This window comes from Tenrec ecaudatus, chromosome 3 (assembly GCF_050624435.1).
Source record: "Tenrec ecaudatus isolate mTenEca1 chromosome 3, mTenEca1.hap1, whole genome shotgun sequence".
Lineage (NCBI taxonomy): Eukaryota > Metazoa > Chordata > Mammalia > Afrosoricida > Tenrecidae > Tenrec > Tenrec ecaudatus.
Window position 1 is genome coordinate 63,786,874 of NC_134532.1, and position 18,288 is coordinate 63,805,161.

General features: G+C 39.8%; 1 protein-coding gene and 1 pseudogene across 2 annotated transcripts in view; both read left to right on the top strand.

The window, feature by feature from the left end:
* LRBA (LPS responsive beige-like anchor protein) overlaps positions 1–18,288 on the top strand; it is a 706,055-nt gene that overhangs the window by 12,693 nt on the left and 675,074 nt on the right. The window lies entirely within an intron of this gene.
* On the top strand, positions 907–1,022 carry LOC142444153 (small nucleolar RNA SNORA42/SNORA80 family; annotated as a pseudogene).

The following is an 18,288-nucleotide window of genomic DNA, read 5'->3' on the forward strand; positions in this document are numbered from 1 at the left end:
CAGTCTCAGAAACCTACAGGGGCCATTCTACCCTACTCTTCACTGTGAGAAACAAAGGAGGCAGTAATTTAAAAAGACGCCACTGGTGTCTAATGGAGAGAAATTGCCATTAGAGAAAGTTATGCAAAGGAATTATTAAATGATTAACATTGTCACCAACACAGTTTTTTTCTTTTCCTTTTTTTAAAGACTGAACTGCTGTGACATTAATAAATGCCAAGCAGACAAAATTCAAAGAATTTCAGAATGGTTTTCTATATCGTTCATGACTTCCTGTTAGCAGTTAGGTGAGATAACGCCTATTTTATTCGAATGGGTTAATTTATTACTTCACTACCATCTGGTGAACTTGTGATTCTTAATTGGTTTCAAACTTTTAGAGTAAGTTTTCACCGTCAGTGATGTGAGATGATCTGTTCTGTAGCTCTTGGAAAAGGGGAAACGTGCTGATTATTGGTGTTATTGATAATTTTGTGTTGAAGGTAATTCACTGTTTTAAGTTATAACGACAGCCTAGATTTTAGTATATGTGTTGCCGAAGCGAGCACAACGATAGCTAAGATTTACTGAATACTGTGTACTAGCCTCTTTTTGTAGTATGCTTTGCACATTTCTTCAATTCTGAAGCACCCTAGAAGATAAGAATAAAGTATATAGTGTATATACTTGTGTATAAGCCACTTTTTTATGCAGTTTCTGTGGTAAAATTGGTGCCCCAGCTGATATTCAGGTCAGCTTATGCTCAAGTATATCCAACATACGTTTGTTTCTGTTTTAGGGCCTTGCGTTCTACAATATTAGACTAAAATAACAGGGTTTAAGGGGAAAAAATAGCCTTGAGGTAGGCAACTCAAAGTCTGTGGAACTTTATAGAGTACGAACAGTGAAAATACTGTGAGGTTACCTGGGTTTGGATTTACGGCAGGTCCGACCCCATGGGCCTCTCACAGTGCATTCTGCAGCCCTGGACCATTGCCTGGCTTTCCCCGCGGGCTTCAGGCACTGAAGCGGGTTGCACAGTGGGGAAAAAAAATACTGTTAGGTAAGGTAAAATTATCTAGTGGTATTTTCACTTTAGCATCAGTCTTTTGAGTATTAGAGATGTAGTACTTACAGGGAATTCACTAGCTTCTGATAGACAACATTTTTATTACTACTCTACCTGACCCCAATGAAGTTCTGTGAACTAGTCAGTTAATTTTTTTCCAGTTTATTTTTTTAATATAAGGAGGGGTGAAATGCCTGCAGTTTCTTCATCTATACTTTCAGATTCTTAAGCACAGTGTGAAAAAGCATAGTGGTTCTTGATGTCATTAAACCCAATCTTATTTGCATTAAGGGGAGACAGTTCTGTACTATTTCAGCTCTTTTCATAAGATCTTCATATATTGTCAAGGATTTCTCTTGAATTTTGTTAGAAAATTTATTACATACAAACGGACAGCAGCTCCATCCACAGTATTTTTGTTGTGGTCGAGTTGGCTCTACTCCAGGAGCTCCCATGTACTCTGGACCGGTCCTGTACCATCGTCACAGGAATCGGCCTGTTCAACTCCATTGTTGAGGCCACTGTATATTTTAAGTACCTTCCGACTTAGAGTGGCTCATCTTCCGGCACTGGGTTGGACAGTTATGACCCGTAGAGTTTCATTGGCTAATTTTCAGAAGTACATCACTAGACCATCCTTTCTTGTTGTAGTCTAGCACACTGGTTCTCAACCTTCTTAATGCCGCCACCCTTTAATACAGTTCCTCATGCTGTGGTGACCCCCCAACCATAAAATTACTTTTATTGCTATTTCATAACTGTAATTTTGCAACTGCTATGAATCATAATGTAAATATCTGATATCCAGGATGTATTTTCATTGTTACAAATTGAACACAAGCATACTAATTAATCATAAAAATAAAATGTAATTATATATTGTGAAATATTTTTTTCTAATGACAAATAAATGAAATTTTGTCTTGATGGATGATGTAGCACGGGTAACAGTCTTCACACCTGGTACTCATATGTGGGTGTATCTGCATGTGGGCTGGGGTGTGCCTGCCAGGAGACTGATAGAGGAGTAGTGTCTGGGTTCCTAAGACCATTGGGAATATGTGTTTTCCGATGGTCTTAGGTGACCCCTTAGGCGACAGGTTGAGAACCACTGGTCTAGAAGCTTTGCTGAAACCTGTCTACCATGGGTAACGCTGTCAGTGTGTGAAATACTAGTGGCCTACCTTCCAGCATTATATAAAATAAACCAAATTTATTGTCACCAAGTTGATTCCTACATATAGGGATCCTATGTGGATAGGGTAGAACTACCCCTGTGTGTTTCTGATGGTGTAACTCATTACAGAAGTAGAAAGCCTCATATTTCTCCCGAGGAACCAGCTGGTGTTTTCGAACTACTGACCTAGGGATTAGCAGCCCAATATGTAGTCACGATGCCATCAAGGCGCCTTCAGCCTTACAGAAACATACAAATCAACATGACAAGTCAAATGAATGGTGGTATTTTCACATTGTTTCTGAATTATTCTATTCTTTAATAATCCCGTAGAAGGCAAAGATGAAAAGTTATGAAACTATCATAGCATGCACTTTATAAATTAAACAGGCACAGATACGATGAATAATGCGAGATTCATTCTAAACTTGAGCTCTAAAGCAGTAAGCCATATATAATGAATAATTACAAAAACCTTAAATTAAATAATGTCTGAAAGACGAACAAACTCACTGCCCTTGAGTCAATGCTGACTCATAGCGACCCTGTAGGACAGGTTAGAACTGCTCTTGTGCGGTTCTGAGACTGTAACTTTTTACAGGAGTAGAAAGCCTCGTCTTTCCTCTGCAGAGTGGCTGATGGTTTTGAACTGCTGACCTTGTGGTTAGCAGCCCAGTGCCTAACCACTACCCCACCAGGGCTTCTTAATAATGGCTTAAGATAGCTTTAAATCATGTTGTTGAGTATTAATTTAGAAAGGTATGTAGATTATTTAATACTTAGCAGCTTAAGGTTTGCCTGATGAAAGATAAGAAATGAGGAGGTATAAGATCACAAACGTTAAAAAGTTTGTAGAGAAATAGATTTAAAAGATAATGGCAAAAAAAAAAAGATAATGGAATTTTTCCATGAGCTTTCTGAAACCCCTTTGTCTTAGGATAGGTTCTTTAGAGAAGCAAGTGAAAGTTACATATGAATGAATCTATATATGTATGTCTATATATGTGCATATGTATTTTATATGTACATGTCTATAGATACACGAGGGGGCACCCCTCCAAATACTGGAAAAATGCTCCATTGGGTAGGGCTTATGAAATACGAAGTTTTCTCGCTAGGTGAGCATGGAGTAACTTGCTCTGAGTCACTGCACCCAGTGGCATTGTCTGGGAAGGTTCTCTCTCAGTTTTGCTCAAACCTTGTTTTTTGTGGTGGCAAATTTCAGAGAACAGTGTGAGACTGTGAAATTTTGCTTCCTGCTTGGGAAAAATTTCACAGAAACCGTTGTGATGTTGAACACAGCTTACAAGGACAGTGCTATGGGAAAACTCAAGTGTACACTACAAGTGGCTTTCTCATTTCAAAAGAGGTGCTACGTTGATTGATGACAAACTTCATTCTGGATGTCCGTTGATAGTGCCTTTGGAGTTCTTTCTACCAGGTCAGGCTATTAATCAAGCTTTCTATTTAGAGGTTCTGAAAAGATTGCATAACAGTGTGCGACAAAAAAGGCCTGATATGTGGCATTGGGAGACTGGTTTTGCCACCGTAACATTGCCCCTGTTCTCTAAGCCATCTCAGTGTGCCAGTTTTGGGCAAAAAAACCCAGCATGCCTCTCTTGCCCCACACACCTGACTTATCTGACCTCACTCTTGTTTCTCCGAAAAAAGAGGGACATGAAAGGACAGCAGTTGGACTGATGACTTAGAAGAGGCGAAGGGAAAAATGAGATGATGTCAGCCATCCAAACAGATGAATTTGAAAGATATTTCCAAGAACGGAATCACAGATCTGACAAGTGTATTACGTGTGATGGAAAATACTTTGAAGGTGATAAGGTTGTTTTCTAAAAAATATTAAATACATAGCTGTAAAAGAATTCTGTTTCTTCTCATTTTTTATATTTATATTAAGAAAATGCCTCATAAAATTGTAGAAGCAGGCAAGTCCAAGTCTGTAGGTTAGATGTGAGACTGGAGACATCTCCTGGAGCGCATCGATACGAAGTCTGATGAGCCTATGTTACCAGGAAGATAACAGGTTTGTGGCTGCAGAGGCAAACGAGTCCAAGGTCAGCAGCTAAGTTGGCGAGTGCTTATGATCCCAGATCCACAGGCAGTATGGTTGACCTTGGCTCCAGTCTATAAAGAACCAGATGCAAGTCAGATGCATGATCCAGGCTTAGCAAGAAGCAAGGAAGCTTTACCACTCAACCAACCAACCAAATGAACGAAAAATTCCGAACAAACTCACTGCCATTGAGTCGATTCTGACTCCTAGTAACCCTATGGGACAGAATAGAACTGCCCTTGTGGATTTTCAGGCTTGTAAATCTTTACAGGAATAGAAAGTCTTATTTTTTTCCTCCCATTGGAATGTCTTATGGGTTTGAACTGCTGACCTTGTGCTTAGTTTAGTAGTATACAACTCACTATACTACTGGGGCTCCATAGCTTTTCCATAGCAGTCACTCATGTTGAAGCAGGCCACATGCCTGAGGAAACTACCTTTCAGTTGATTGTTTGCAGAAGACCTTATTATGAGGACATTACATTGAGTTAGATCTCATCTTGAGGCACTCTTAAGTCTTAACTTCCAAACCAAGGAGCTCTGATTGTGTAGCGTGCTGTGAGTCGGATTGCTAACTGCATGATCCGCAGTTCAAAGCTACCAGCCACTTGTGAGGAGAAAGATGAGGCTTTCTATTCCTGTAAAGCAGCGGTTCTCAACCTGTGGGTCACGACCCCTTTGGGGGGGGGGTTGAACGACCCTTTCACAGGAGTCGCCCTTATCATAACAGTAGCAAAATTACAGTTATGAAGTAGCAATGAAAATAATTTTATGGTTGGGGGGGTCACCACAATATGAGGACCTCTATTGAAGGTTCACGGCATTAAGAAGGTTGAGAACCACTGCTGTAAAGATTTATGGTTTTAGAAACCATAAACCAGATGTGCAGTTTTCCTCTGTCCTTAGCAGTCGCTGTGAGTCAGAAATGACTTGATAGCAGTGAATTTTTTTTAAACTATCAAACCACTGAGAATCTTGGCCTAGCTAAGTTGACAGAAAACCTTAGCTATTTTTCTTACGAAAAACCACAAGACCATGCATTGCCTTTGAATTGATTCCAACTCAGCAACCCTATAGGACTGACTTGAACTGCCCCATAGGGGAGCAGATTGCTGCATCTTTCTCCTGCTGTGTAGAATGGTGGGTTTGAACTACCGACCCTTTGGTTTGCAGCTGAGTGCTGAATCACTGGTACACCAGATCTCCTTATGTTAGGAAACCATCAAGTTTTCATGAATATTAACTTGTATGGAATTAATGCTGTAATTTGTCATTTGAAAAGATCCTTGAGTTAGCTTCTTCAGTCTCATGGTTAAAACTGTAGCTAAGATAGTATACTTAATAATGGTTTACTTCCAAGATTGAAATGAAGTTGTATATTGATCTTATGCGACAGTATATTTTATTCATATTTTGGGTGATCTTTATAATCTGATCACAGTGAGCTTATTCAAAGAAAAAGATAATGTTTTTATTAATGGTTGTATGAGAATGCCAGCTGTTATCTTTAGCATTTGTCAAAATGTATTAAAGAGCCTCCAATATTCAAAGGTTTGTTCTTTGAAGTTGATTTATTTCCACGATAGAGTTACTGAACAAAGTCATTACATATTTGGGGAAGGATTATTCTTTCTAGATGTGGGTGTGAATGTACCTAGATTTAACATTTAAAATTTCCTGTAGGACACTTATTTTTACAACATCTAAGAACCCTCCCCCTGGGAGCCCTCTTGGTGTAATGAGTTACTTACTGGGTTGTTCACTGCAAGGTTGGAAGTTCGAACTGTGTAGCTTCTCCAAGAAAGAAATGCTCCCATAAAGATTTATAGCCTTGGGAACCCACTGGGACGTTCTGCTCTGCTCTTTAATAGGATTACTGTGGATTAGAATCTGGTTCGATGGCAGTCAGTTTTTTGAGGTTGGAGAGTCCATTGTGAGCATTTCTACATACTACAATTTTGAATATATCTCCTTTGTGATTTGATAATACATTGTTGTTAGTAGCTGTCAAGTCAGTTTCCAACTCATAGCAATCCTATGTAACGATAGAACTGCTTCATGGGCTTTTCTTGGCTGTAGTCTTTATGGGAGCAGATCGCCAAATCTTGTGTTACCAGCCTACCTGGGTAGCTTTCAGCCACCAAACTTTAGGTTATCAGCCGAATACTTAAGCCATTGGACCACCAGCACTCCTTAATAATATACTTCCCTTTATGAAACCATTCAATGTCTATTTTGAATGGGATTGCTTTATTTGATCCTTCAGTGAATATTTATGGAGCAAGCGTGATACTGGGTAGATGTTTGGGATAAAATAATGAACAGGACAGATGTGGTCCTTGCCTTTATGGGGCTTGAAGTACACATTCTAAAGTATCTGGGTACCACATTTCTTCAGCAACAGTTATCTGTTATTAATTAGCAGATTAATTTTCTTTCCTTTTTTTAGATTAATTTTCTGATAGTCCACAAGATTACCCTCTTCTCATTGCTGTGTGTTGATCTTTTTAAGTAGAATGGTAGTCATGTTTTTCTGTGACTTTTAAATACTGACCACATCAAACACATTAATATGATGCTCCATGTCTATCACCAGGATTTTAAAAATATTCTCTCTTATCTGTCCAAACCATCTATGAGGTCTGTATAATGTTTGCTGCTTTTTCCAAAGAATTAAGACAAAAGGCCTCATAAAGCAGCTTATTTCACCAGACCATCAGAGGGAAACGAAACACGAAGGCCCGTTCATCTTAGTGCTTCTGTCTCTTCAGAAGTGACGTGTAGCTTCCATTCACATTTCTTTTTCCAAACGAATTTACATGGCCACGCTAGGGGTTTTTGTGCTGTGTTTGAGTTCCACAAAGTGCGTCTGTATAAGCTTGTAGCATGGTGGGGCACTGGTGAGAGTAATGATTGCCTTTCTTCACATTGCTTAGGTTTACTGATAATCTCAGTATTTGTTTGCATAACAAGTATGTCTTCCATCTCATCATTTTTTGGTATTAAAAATGGGCTTATTACCAATCATAATTAAAAAGGAAAAAACACCTCAACTTCAGGGAAAGTTTCAAACATGCAGAAATACATGGAAGAACTATGCACTCATCAGCCAGCTTAATTCTTAACCAGCAGTCTTTCATTTTGCCATGTGTCATTTTATCTATTTATTTATTTATTTTTAAATTTATTTTTATTTATTTACATTTTATTAGGGGCTCATACAACTCTTATCACAATCCATACATAAACATATACATACATCAATTGTATAAAGCACATCCGTACATGCTTTGCCCTAATCATTTTCTTTCTTTCTTTTTTTTTTAATCTTTTTATTGGGGCTCATAAGGCTCTTATCACAATCTGTACATACATCACATGAGCAAAGCACCCTTATACATTCGTTGCACTCGTCACTCTCATAATTCACCTTCCACTTGGGTTCCTGGAATCAGCTCGTTTTCCCTTTTTTCCCCCCCATCCCCCTCCCTCCCCGATCCCACCCCTGGTCCCTTGATAGTTTATAGATAATTATTATATCTTATCTTATACTCCCCGGCGTCTCCCCTCCCCCACCTCCCCCTTGACAATCTCCCAGAGAGGAGGTTACCCATAGATCTCCGAGATCGGTTCTCCCTTTCTACATGCTCTTCCCTCCTGGTGTCGCCACTCCCACTGCTGGTGTTGAAGGGTTCGTCTGTCCTAGATTCCCTGTGCCTCCAGATCCCCACTGCACCGCTGTACATCCTCTGGTACAACCAGGTCCACAAGGCAAGGTAGGATTGGGGTCATGATGGTTGGGAGGGGAGGAAGCGTTCAGGAACTAGAGGAAGGTTTTGAGTTTCATTGTTGTTACACTGAACCCTGTGTGGCCCATCTCCTCCTCACTACCCCTCTGGAAGGGGTGTTCAGCTCTCTACAGGTGGGCATTGGGTCCCCACCATGTGTCATTTTAGTCGATGCCCTATGACTTCCAAAATTTTGTTTTTTTTGTTCTTTGCGGTTTGTTGCTTGGAATTATGAGACTTTAACTCAAGATTCTAAAGTTTGGGGAGCAGTTTTCTAAGAGATTAAAATCTGTCAACGTTTATATGAAATTGATGGTGCATTGCGTGTAGTAACAGAATCCGTTGTGTGTAGTCCTGTTGTGTCTTGAGAGTGGTGAGTTTTTGCTTTTCTCTCCCCCATAGGATTTTAGATTGAAAAATGCCTGGCATCCCTCTAGGTTTATATTGAAGTCTTGACTTTATTATTACTTTTCCTTGGATATTTGAGATACTCAAAAAACTCACTGCTATCAAGTCAGTGCTGACTCATACCCTATAGGACAGTATAGAAATGCCCCTGCGATTTTTCGAGACTGTAACTGTTGACAGCTCAGTCTTTCTCCTGAGGAGCAGCTGGTGGTTTTGAACTTTGAACTGCCAACCTTGCGGTTAGCAGCCCAGCATGTAATCACTATGCCACCAGGACTCCTATATTTGACATCGCAGTCTAGTAATTCAATTTAAGGTAAGGTAACAGATGCTAATTTGGGTTATCATAGGGACAGTTTTCAATAAGATAAGTGAACTTTTCTTGGAATTCATTTTATTGGGTGCTCGTACAACTCTTATCACAATCCATCCATCCATCCATTGTGTCAAGCACATTTGTATATATATATATATATATATATATATATATATATATATATATTTACATTTTATTAGGGGCTCATACAACTCTTATCGATAAGTGAACTTTTGTTGGCTTGGCGTTTGTGCTTGTAGAAGTATGCAGTGAAGCTCTAGGAGAGAAATTTGTACTTTTATAAGTACTTTATCAGACCCCTGGTAGCTTAGTGGTTTACAAGTTGGGCTACTAACCTCAAGGTCAGCAGTTTGAAACCGCCAGTCACTTCCAGGGAGAACGATGAGGCTCAAGGAGCGTTAGCCATAGAAACCCATAGGAGCATTTCAACCCTGTCTGATCAGATCAGTATGAGACAGAATCAGCTTGATGGTAGTGAGTATGAGTACCTTAATTTAAGTAACAGTTTTTCGAATTCCTTGTTGTAGCTTTGGCCTTGAGAAAGACTCAGGTATCACTTTTGTTTTAGCTTTTGCCATTACTAGGAATGATAAAAGGTATCCTTTATTGCACATCCCAGTCCGTCATTATCTTGAAAACCTGCTATTGAAAACCTAGTCATTGGGACTACTGCCTAATTTAAGATCTGTTTCCATCTGGAAATGCCTATTAATTGATTATGGATAAGGAAAACCTTCCTGTATAAATCCGAAGATAGGAAAACTTGCTTGTGGAACAAACTTTTAACGATTTTTTGGCCTGAGGCAAGTCAAATTTTTACTTTCATGAGCACGTGTTCAGCTAGCTTCTCTGCTCTCTGGCCCCACAGGATATATTGTTAGTTGATCTAGTATATCCTATTATTTTTTCTGTCCTTTAGAGGAAGATGGAAATTTCCACTAGATTATCTTTCCCTTTACCTAAGTCAAGGAAACTATCATTTCTTTTCCCACTGCCTCTTCTTTCATATGGAATCTTGAAATTTTAGCTCTTGTAAAAAGTCTTTCTAAAATGAGTCATTTCAGTCACTATGCAGTGAGTAAATTTCTATAATGTTTTCCTAATGTGTTTACTGCCCTCAGTGGAATGGAAAAAATTACTAATATGACTTTTATTAATTAGTTCTGAAATAGTTGTTAAACTAGTCTACCCCTTCCCACCTTTAAACCATCTTATTTATTTTACCAGGTCTGCCTTAATTCTATTTTAGGTCATGTTTTAGCATCTTCAGCTGGTTAAGAAGGTGACCAATGGTTGATTCAAATTTATAGTGCCTTGAGTGAACATATGTATTAGAAGTGTTTCAGTCATGAATTATGCTGTAGATTGGGAAAGAAAAGAAAATTTCCATATTAATTTGTATTTATAGCTTACCTACTTGCTTAGAAAACATCATTTTGAAAAGAAGTTTTCTCTATCCAGTTTGTATTTGTAGTAAATTGAGGTTGGAAAATAGAAAATAATACAGTATAATCAGAAGTTGGTAAAATTAATCTTGTGTGGTCTTGTGAGTATATAAGTAGACTCTAGTCTTTCCACTCACTGCTATCAATTAATTCTAACTCCTAGCCACCCTAGTATTAGCCTGTCATATGCAGACACAACCTTGCTTGCTGAACGTGAAGAGGACTTGAGCCCACTCACTGGCGAAGATCAAGGATTGCAGTCTTCAGTATGGATTACAACTCAGGGTGAAGAAAACCCAAATCCTCACAGCTGGACCGGTGGGTAGCCTCATGGTAAACACAAAAGATTGAAGTTGTCCAGGATTTCATCTTGCTTGGATCCACAGTCCATGCTCATGGAAGCAGCAGTCAAGAGAGCAAACGATACATTGCATTAGGTGAATCTGCTCCACAAGACCTCTTTATAGTTGAAAAGCTAGGATATATTTTTGAGGACTATGGTGTGTGCAGCTGACGCAAGCAGTTGTTTTTCAGTTACCTCCATATAAATGTGAATGTTGGACATCGAATAAGGAAGACAAAAAAAAACAAACCCTAAACACCCAAACACTAAGACATTTGAACTATGATGTTGGTGAAGAATCACTATCTATCTGGGAAGAAGTACAACCAGAATGCTCCTTAGAGGCAAAGATGGGGAGACTCCTTGTCACATACTTTGGACGTGTCATCAGGAGAGACCAGTCCCTGGAGAAGGACACCGTGCTGGCTGAAGTGGAGGGGCAGAGGAGAAGGGGGAAGCCTCCGTGGGATGGACTGACGTATGGGCTGTAACAGCGGGCTCAAGCAGAACTGTGCGGATGGCGTGGGGCCAGCCGGTGCAGTTTGTTGTACGCAGGGTCGCTTAGTCGGGAATGACTGGACAGCGAGTAGCAACAACTAGACTTTCCAGGTGGGTCGCCTTTACTAGTTGGAAATGGAATTTTGTTTTCTACCAACTATGAAATGTTAATTGTTGTTTTTCCAATAACTTTCTAGTACATGATTTTGAATTTGTTTTAGAACATCTGTTAGCAAAGGAAACAGTCTTGGCTTTCTTAGTGTGTCTATAGTTACTTCTGAGGTAAACTTGAAGTAGTTGAATATTCTCCTTGATGCCTTTTACGTTAAGTTTAACCCGATGCTGTTCTGTTAAAATTATGACTCTAGATTTTGAGTACGTGAAAGCACTCTCAACAGACCATGTTAGCTTCCACAGTGTAAATAATTTTAGGAAAATTTACCTTTCTCACTAAAAATACCATATTGTACATTTTAAAGAGTACATAGTTATGATTTGTCAATTCACTTTATTGTAAGAAATAAAGAAAAAATGAATTTTGCTGTTGCTGGGAATTTAACAGCAAAGCATATACCAGTTCAGCAGTTTCAGCAAGTAACATCAGCGGCATTGCTTACAGTCTTTGAGTCGCCCAGTCTTTGTCGCCCTCCCTCTCTGAGCCATTCCTCCCCCAGTGCCCGCTCAGGGAGTCTCTATCTCATCTTCCAGTTGTGCTTGTTAATTAGATCCCATATAAATCTTAAAACAGCATAATGCTTAAACATTGAAAAATGAATTAATGAGTGATAATGGCCCAGAAGCCACATCTGACCTCTTCTAACTACAAAGGCAGAGGAGAATCCAGTTCCTCCCTAGACCCAGGCTCATAGCTACTCGGCAGAGGTCAGACGTGCCTCACCGTCCATCCTTCTGTACCTTATTCTGATGCCAGCTGTTTCTCCCATGATACTGTACTTCTATCCTGCGTTTGCTACTCCTCTTATAGGCACTCAGAACTCACAGACAGTACTGTGATTAAGGGGGGTCATTAGAGGAGCGAAAGAAGCCTGGTGGCGTAGTGGTTGCAAGTTGGGCTGCAACGGGGCGATGTGGCTTTCTAGTCTCATGAAGAGTTACATTCTGTTTCAACTTGAGGCCAGTCAGGTTTTTTGTTTGTTTGTTTTTAACTAGGGAACTTATCACAAGTCAGAAAGCATTTAAGGATGTAGTCTTTTGTCCATGGCAGTGCTTCTCAACCGGCATTCGAGTCTTTCTGGTCCTTACCCTCTCAGCCATGTGGCCCCCGGGCTTCTGGGAAGCCAGCCGGCTACTCTGCTCAGTCTCATAGTTTCAACACTGTTCCTCTGTTCTCTCTCTGAGTCTGCTTGCCTCGGCCTCGCTCTTTGCCATGACTCGGCCTCTGGTGGCTCTGGTCTTGGCTTCAGCCACTACAAGCAGCAACATTTATTGAGGCAGTGGCATAATTCATGATGTGCTGTAGATTACTTCAGTAGTTGAGGGTGAGTTCTAAGTGTGTTGAATGTATTTATGAGTGACTTTTCCTTTGGAATTTTATGTGTTCTCTCTTTTCATCTTTTACCAGTTAAGTGAAACCATTGTTTGGTTTTATGAAGGCTATAGGGGATGCTTTAAATTTTAGCCAATTATTGTAGCTGCTATCAGTAAGTTGTACACCCCTAAAAATATCTAATTTTAAAAAGTTGTATAACCGATATATTTCCAAACATGGCAAAAAGGAAAGAGTAGCTGCTGAAGCTCCTCACAGATTCCACAGAAGACTCCTGATCTTAAGGGGGAAAGACAAAACAAAATTCCTAAAACTGTAAAGGTAGGGTGATATTATTGGTCTGAATTTTTAAACCTGAAATTTCTTTCATCCTCCCATCCCTGTTGATGGTGGTGGTGTCACACACTGTCAGGTACTGTTGGACTGACAGGGACCCTGGTACAATAGGATGAAACATTGTCTAGTCACGTGTCCTCTTCAGAATTGTTCCTGTGTCTGAGCCCATTGTTGCAGCCACTGGGTCAGTCCTGTTGAAGGCCTTCCTGGTTTTCATTTTTTGCTTTCTACTGTATCAAGTATGATTTGTCCTTCTCCAAGGATTGGTCCCTCCTGATAATATGTCTACAGTATGTGAGAAGAACCTCTGTTACACGTTATTCTTTGTATTTGCCTTTCTTGTCTTGTTATGGAAGTGAGACAATATAATAATTGCCTTTTTGAGATTAATTTATCTTAGTTAGCATAATGTCTTCCAGCTTCAATATGAACTAGCCTGTATTAATATTTTGATTTCTCTTGTTGTCTAAGTAGTATTTCATTGTATATACATTCAGTGCACCATATTTCATTTTCCTTTTTATCTATTGATGGAAAGATCGTTTCTAGCTTTTGACTATTTAGAATAGTGTTACAGAGAATATGGTGCTACAGTTTCGAATCTGTAGAATCTACTCCTAGGTATATACTCTAAAAGCTTGAACATAGAGGCAGTGAGTTATATTTTTAAGTTCTATAGGAACTGTTGCACTATTTCCCACCATGACAGTACTATTTTGCATTCCCTCCAGCAATGGGAAAAACTTAAAAACTCACTGCCATCAAGTGGATTCCCACTCATAGCAACCTTGTCGGGCAGGGCAGAACTATCCCAGTGGGTTTCTGAGAGGTACTCTTTACGGGAGTAGAAAGCTGGTGGTTTCAAACTGCTGACGTTGTGGTTAGCAGCCCAGTACGTTATTCTTGCAAGGGAAAGGGTGAGAGGAGAACATTGAAAATGACAGAGTGTTGTAATATGCCCCAAGTTAAATGTTATTTGGGTGTAGGGTGTAATTGAGCTCATAAGTATGCTTATTAATTTGCCTTCTGCTGTTTATACTTTAAGTACTGTGCTGGATAAGCTATTGCTGAAGCTGGGGTCTGCCCATGTTTCTGCGGCCTTGGTCTGCACACTTAGCCCCCTTTGAGTTTGTTTTGTGCCTGCTGCAAGACATCTTGTTTCATTTTTCTGCAGATAGAAATTCTGTTTTCTCAGCACTATTTATTGAAGAGGCTCTTCTTTTACCGTTTAATGTCCCTAGCAATCTTGTCAAAAATCAGTTGATAGATTGAAAGAAATTTGAAGTTTGTTCAGGAATCAGAACAATGAAGAATCATTTAGAATTTTTGACTGTCATTGTGAGTATCCCATTTCTTTACCCTTAACAATAGGACGTAAAAATACATCTCTTAATGCCATGTGGCATTATAAATGTCAGCCTTTATTTCATTACATTTTAATTAAAATGCTAAGTAAAAGCACTTTTAAGTTTAATTCACAGAGGCTCAAACATAAAATAGTTTAAAATAATTATTTCATTAGTTCCCTAGTGGAGCTTGCCTCAGTTTTTTAATTTAGGAAACAAACAAATTACTTTTACTTGAAAAGACAAGTTTTGTTTAGCCTTCTGAAAATATGTTTGATTACTTTCTGCAGAATACGGTGGGTGTATAAATGCTCTTACAGAATCTGATGCTACTAGCAAGAAGAGTTTCATGATTTATGTTTTTTGTTAATGGCAACACTTTACAGTCCCATTTGCTCTTCCCTTCCTTCCCTCCTTTGTCTTTCCCCCCCCCGGAAAATATGAGTGCGTGAAACCTAAACTCACACATAAACTCTCTTTCCTTCACACACGCGAAATTGGAAAATGTGAAGGAAAGTTGGTGTTTCCAATGAAGATTTGTAGAAGTTGCCATTTAAGTATTTTTAGTGTGAGCTGGCATGTCATTTAAGAAATTGCGCCTATGGAAAAATGAAGTACTGGAGATAGTACCTTCAAGTCCACATGGTTGCACAGTTTTCTCATGCATGATAAATGTTTTCTAATTGGATTTTAAGTTGTTGAATGTAATTAGCTACTTTCTTTTGGAAGTTCAGTGTGGGTCTTTGTAGTTTACTCCCTTACCTTTTGATTGAGGAAGGTTTGAGCTGCCCTTGAGGATGGGGGAGGGGGTAGGAGGAGAGTGGAGGTGGGAGGGAGAGTGAGTCTTGTGGCAGTTTGAAGTATCTTCTCTAGAACTTGGGAAGATTATGGTATTGTAGGGACTAATAACTATTTGTTAAATAACTGAATTAGTGGATGTGTGCATGAGTGAAATAATTTCTTCTGCAGGAGCATTTCTGGTAGGGAGATACGTTCCACTATCGGCCACTGCCTTTTCAAGAAATTATCTTACGTGTTCAGATGATAACTAGTCTGTCATTCATATTGGTCAGCTGTTTCCAGCCTTGAGACTCACAGGGGCACATAGAGGAGAGTAAGCAGAGAGGTTATCTTTGAGCGTCCTGGGGAGGAAATTTCCATGTGCCTATAGTGGCTTCATTGTAGCACTTCCTCACAGAGTCGAAACTTGCTTTATGGCAAATAGTGGCATCAACCAAGTAACAGAATTTCAAATGCTTTGTTTTAATACATTTCATACAAAAAGATGCCATGTGGAGAGAAGTGGTTTTATGCCTAGCTTTGCCATTTCTACATTGGGTAGGACCTCATGTTAATCGTTTAATAATTCTCAAGCCCCTCATCTGAATAGGGATAATAAGTCTGCCCAGTTTACCTGCAGTGTTGTGTGAAATTGTAAAAATCCTATGTTAATTTAAAAATGAAAGGTAGACCAAGAAAGTTAAAAGCATATATGCATCCAAATATTCACAGTTTCATTATTCATCATAGTCCCAAATAGAAGCAGTCCCAATGCCCACCAGCTGATGATTAGATAAACAATGTGGTGTCTCTACATGGAGATGATAGGAGTGACATTCTGATATATGTTACAATGGGAATTGTGGGAGTTGCATAATCTGGCGTTAGTTTGGGAGGATTATGAGTGAAGGGGTGGAGTCTGGCTTGTCAATCAAGATATAATCAACAAGGCCTTTGTGTGGGCTTGGCCTATTCCTGAGAATTTTGGGAACTCCTATTTTTCTTCCTTGGAGGCAGGAGATGCACTGTCTCTCTCTGCTCACTCCCTTGGAGACTACCGACAAGACTCAAGGCTCTCCCAGAGAGATGCTCTACTGACAAGACACATGGCTCTATGCCCTGGGAGCTGGAGAAGCCACATGGACCTACCCTGATGCAACCGGACCTCTGGAGCCAGAGAAACCACGTAGAGACCCCTGCCAGCGCTGAACTACTTACAGTGCCACTGGATCCAAAAGACTTCCCACCCACTGGCCTGTGATCCTCCTGCATTCAGCATCATTGCATGTGTTTGTGAGTCTGAAGAGGACTTTATAGATTGGTGTTGGACATATGGGCTAATATTAGACTTGATCTGGACTGGACTGGGATGTTTTCTCAATATTTAATTGTTCTTGTATAATAAACCTCTTTCTTATACACATATCAGTGTCCATTAATTTGTTTCTCTAGTCTACCCGGACTAACACAGGAATCAACCTTGAAACATGCTAATGACAGAAGCAGACACAGAAGATTGCACAATATACAGTTCCATTGATATGTGATGTCTGGAATGGGCAAATCTATGGAGCAGAAAGTAGATTAGTGGTTGGTAGGGTCAGTGGGGAGGAGGAGAACGAAGACTGATAGCTAATGGGTAGGGGGTTTCTGTTTAGGAGGCGAAAGTGTTGTAAAATTATAGTTGCTCCTCTCCCACACTGAAAGAAGAATAATGAAGGGCATAGTTTAAGTGACTGAACTGGTGACACCTCATTTTGCTGAAGTTGGCCCCCTATCAGAACTTAACACAGACAGACTCGTGTTTATCTTTTCCCACTTTAAGATAGAGGTGCTTCATTTATCTTGGAATCCCTAGTGCATGCAGTGGTTATGTGTAGGACTGCAAGCCACAAGGCTGGCTATTTAAAATCACCAGCTGCTTGTCGGGAGAAAGGTGGAATCCTCTACTTCCCCATAAACAGTTACAGTCTTGGACGCTCACAAAGGCACCCTGACCTGCACTTGATCTTAGCTAAAAGGCCAAGAAACGATAGCACCCTGTCCTACAATAGGTTTGAGATGAGTTGGCATCGACTCAGTGGCAGTGACATTGGTCTTTGGAGTTTTGGGTACACCTAGAACCTGTCATACAGAAGGTGCTCAGTAAATGTTTGTGAAGTACAACAATGAATGAGACTCAATGAATAAGACTCTCTGAGCTTCATTGCCTTGTTTGTAAAATGCAGATGGTTTGTGTTTCATGCAGGTAGTGTCACATGTAAATATATTGGATACACCGAAAATGTTAGCCGAACATGAATTTGTGCTTCTGAGTTACTTATAGTGAAGCTAACTCAAGGAGCTTTTTTTTTTTAATTTGTCTATGTAATCTTATTTGGAAATAAGTGTGAACAATGTCTATATGTTTTGGCTGAGGGACTGATGTAAATTTTAAGCTGTCACCTCTTTATTTAGGGACTCCACAACATGACTATATAGGGCATACATACCCTGTACTGAGAACACAGTGAAGGGATTCCTAGTAGTGCTTGCCTTGGTACGGGGCATTAATGGGATGTCTTTTTCAACAAATATTCCGCCTAGAAAAGACTTGAATTCCCTGGGTAGGGCAAATGGTTAAGCAGTTTGACTGTTAACTGAAAGGCTGGCAGTTACAGTCCACTCAGAGGTGTTTTTAAAGGAAGGCCTGGCGATCTGCTTCTCAATAGTGAGCCGTGGAAACTCCTCTGGAGTCCAGTGAGTTTGCCCTGAGTAGGAATGGACTAGCTGGCAACCGGCCTGCTCTGGAGAAGGGGCGTCAGTTTATCAGAGCACAGGAGATGCGTTTTTATAATTTAGCACACTGGATATGGATTGATATTAAAACCTGTGAGATACTTGGTTTCTCACCATTGCACTTATTTTGCTTAGCTCCATATAGACTTCTTGGCCTTGTTCTTTTTTAAAACATGCATATACATATATAAAATAAAATTGTAGTTAATATAAGTGACAACCCGCTTTATAAGATACAACCTGCAATATGCAGCCTTACTTGCGAAAAGCACTGAGGACTCGAAGCTGATGAAGACCAGATAATCATATCTGGACCAATAGATAGTATTAAGATGATGAAGAAAAGATTAAAGTCGGAGGGAGGGGAAAAAAAAAGAGGACCTGATGCAAAGGGCTTAAGTGGAGAGCAAATGCTTTGAGAATGAT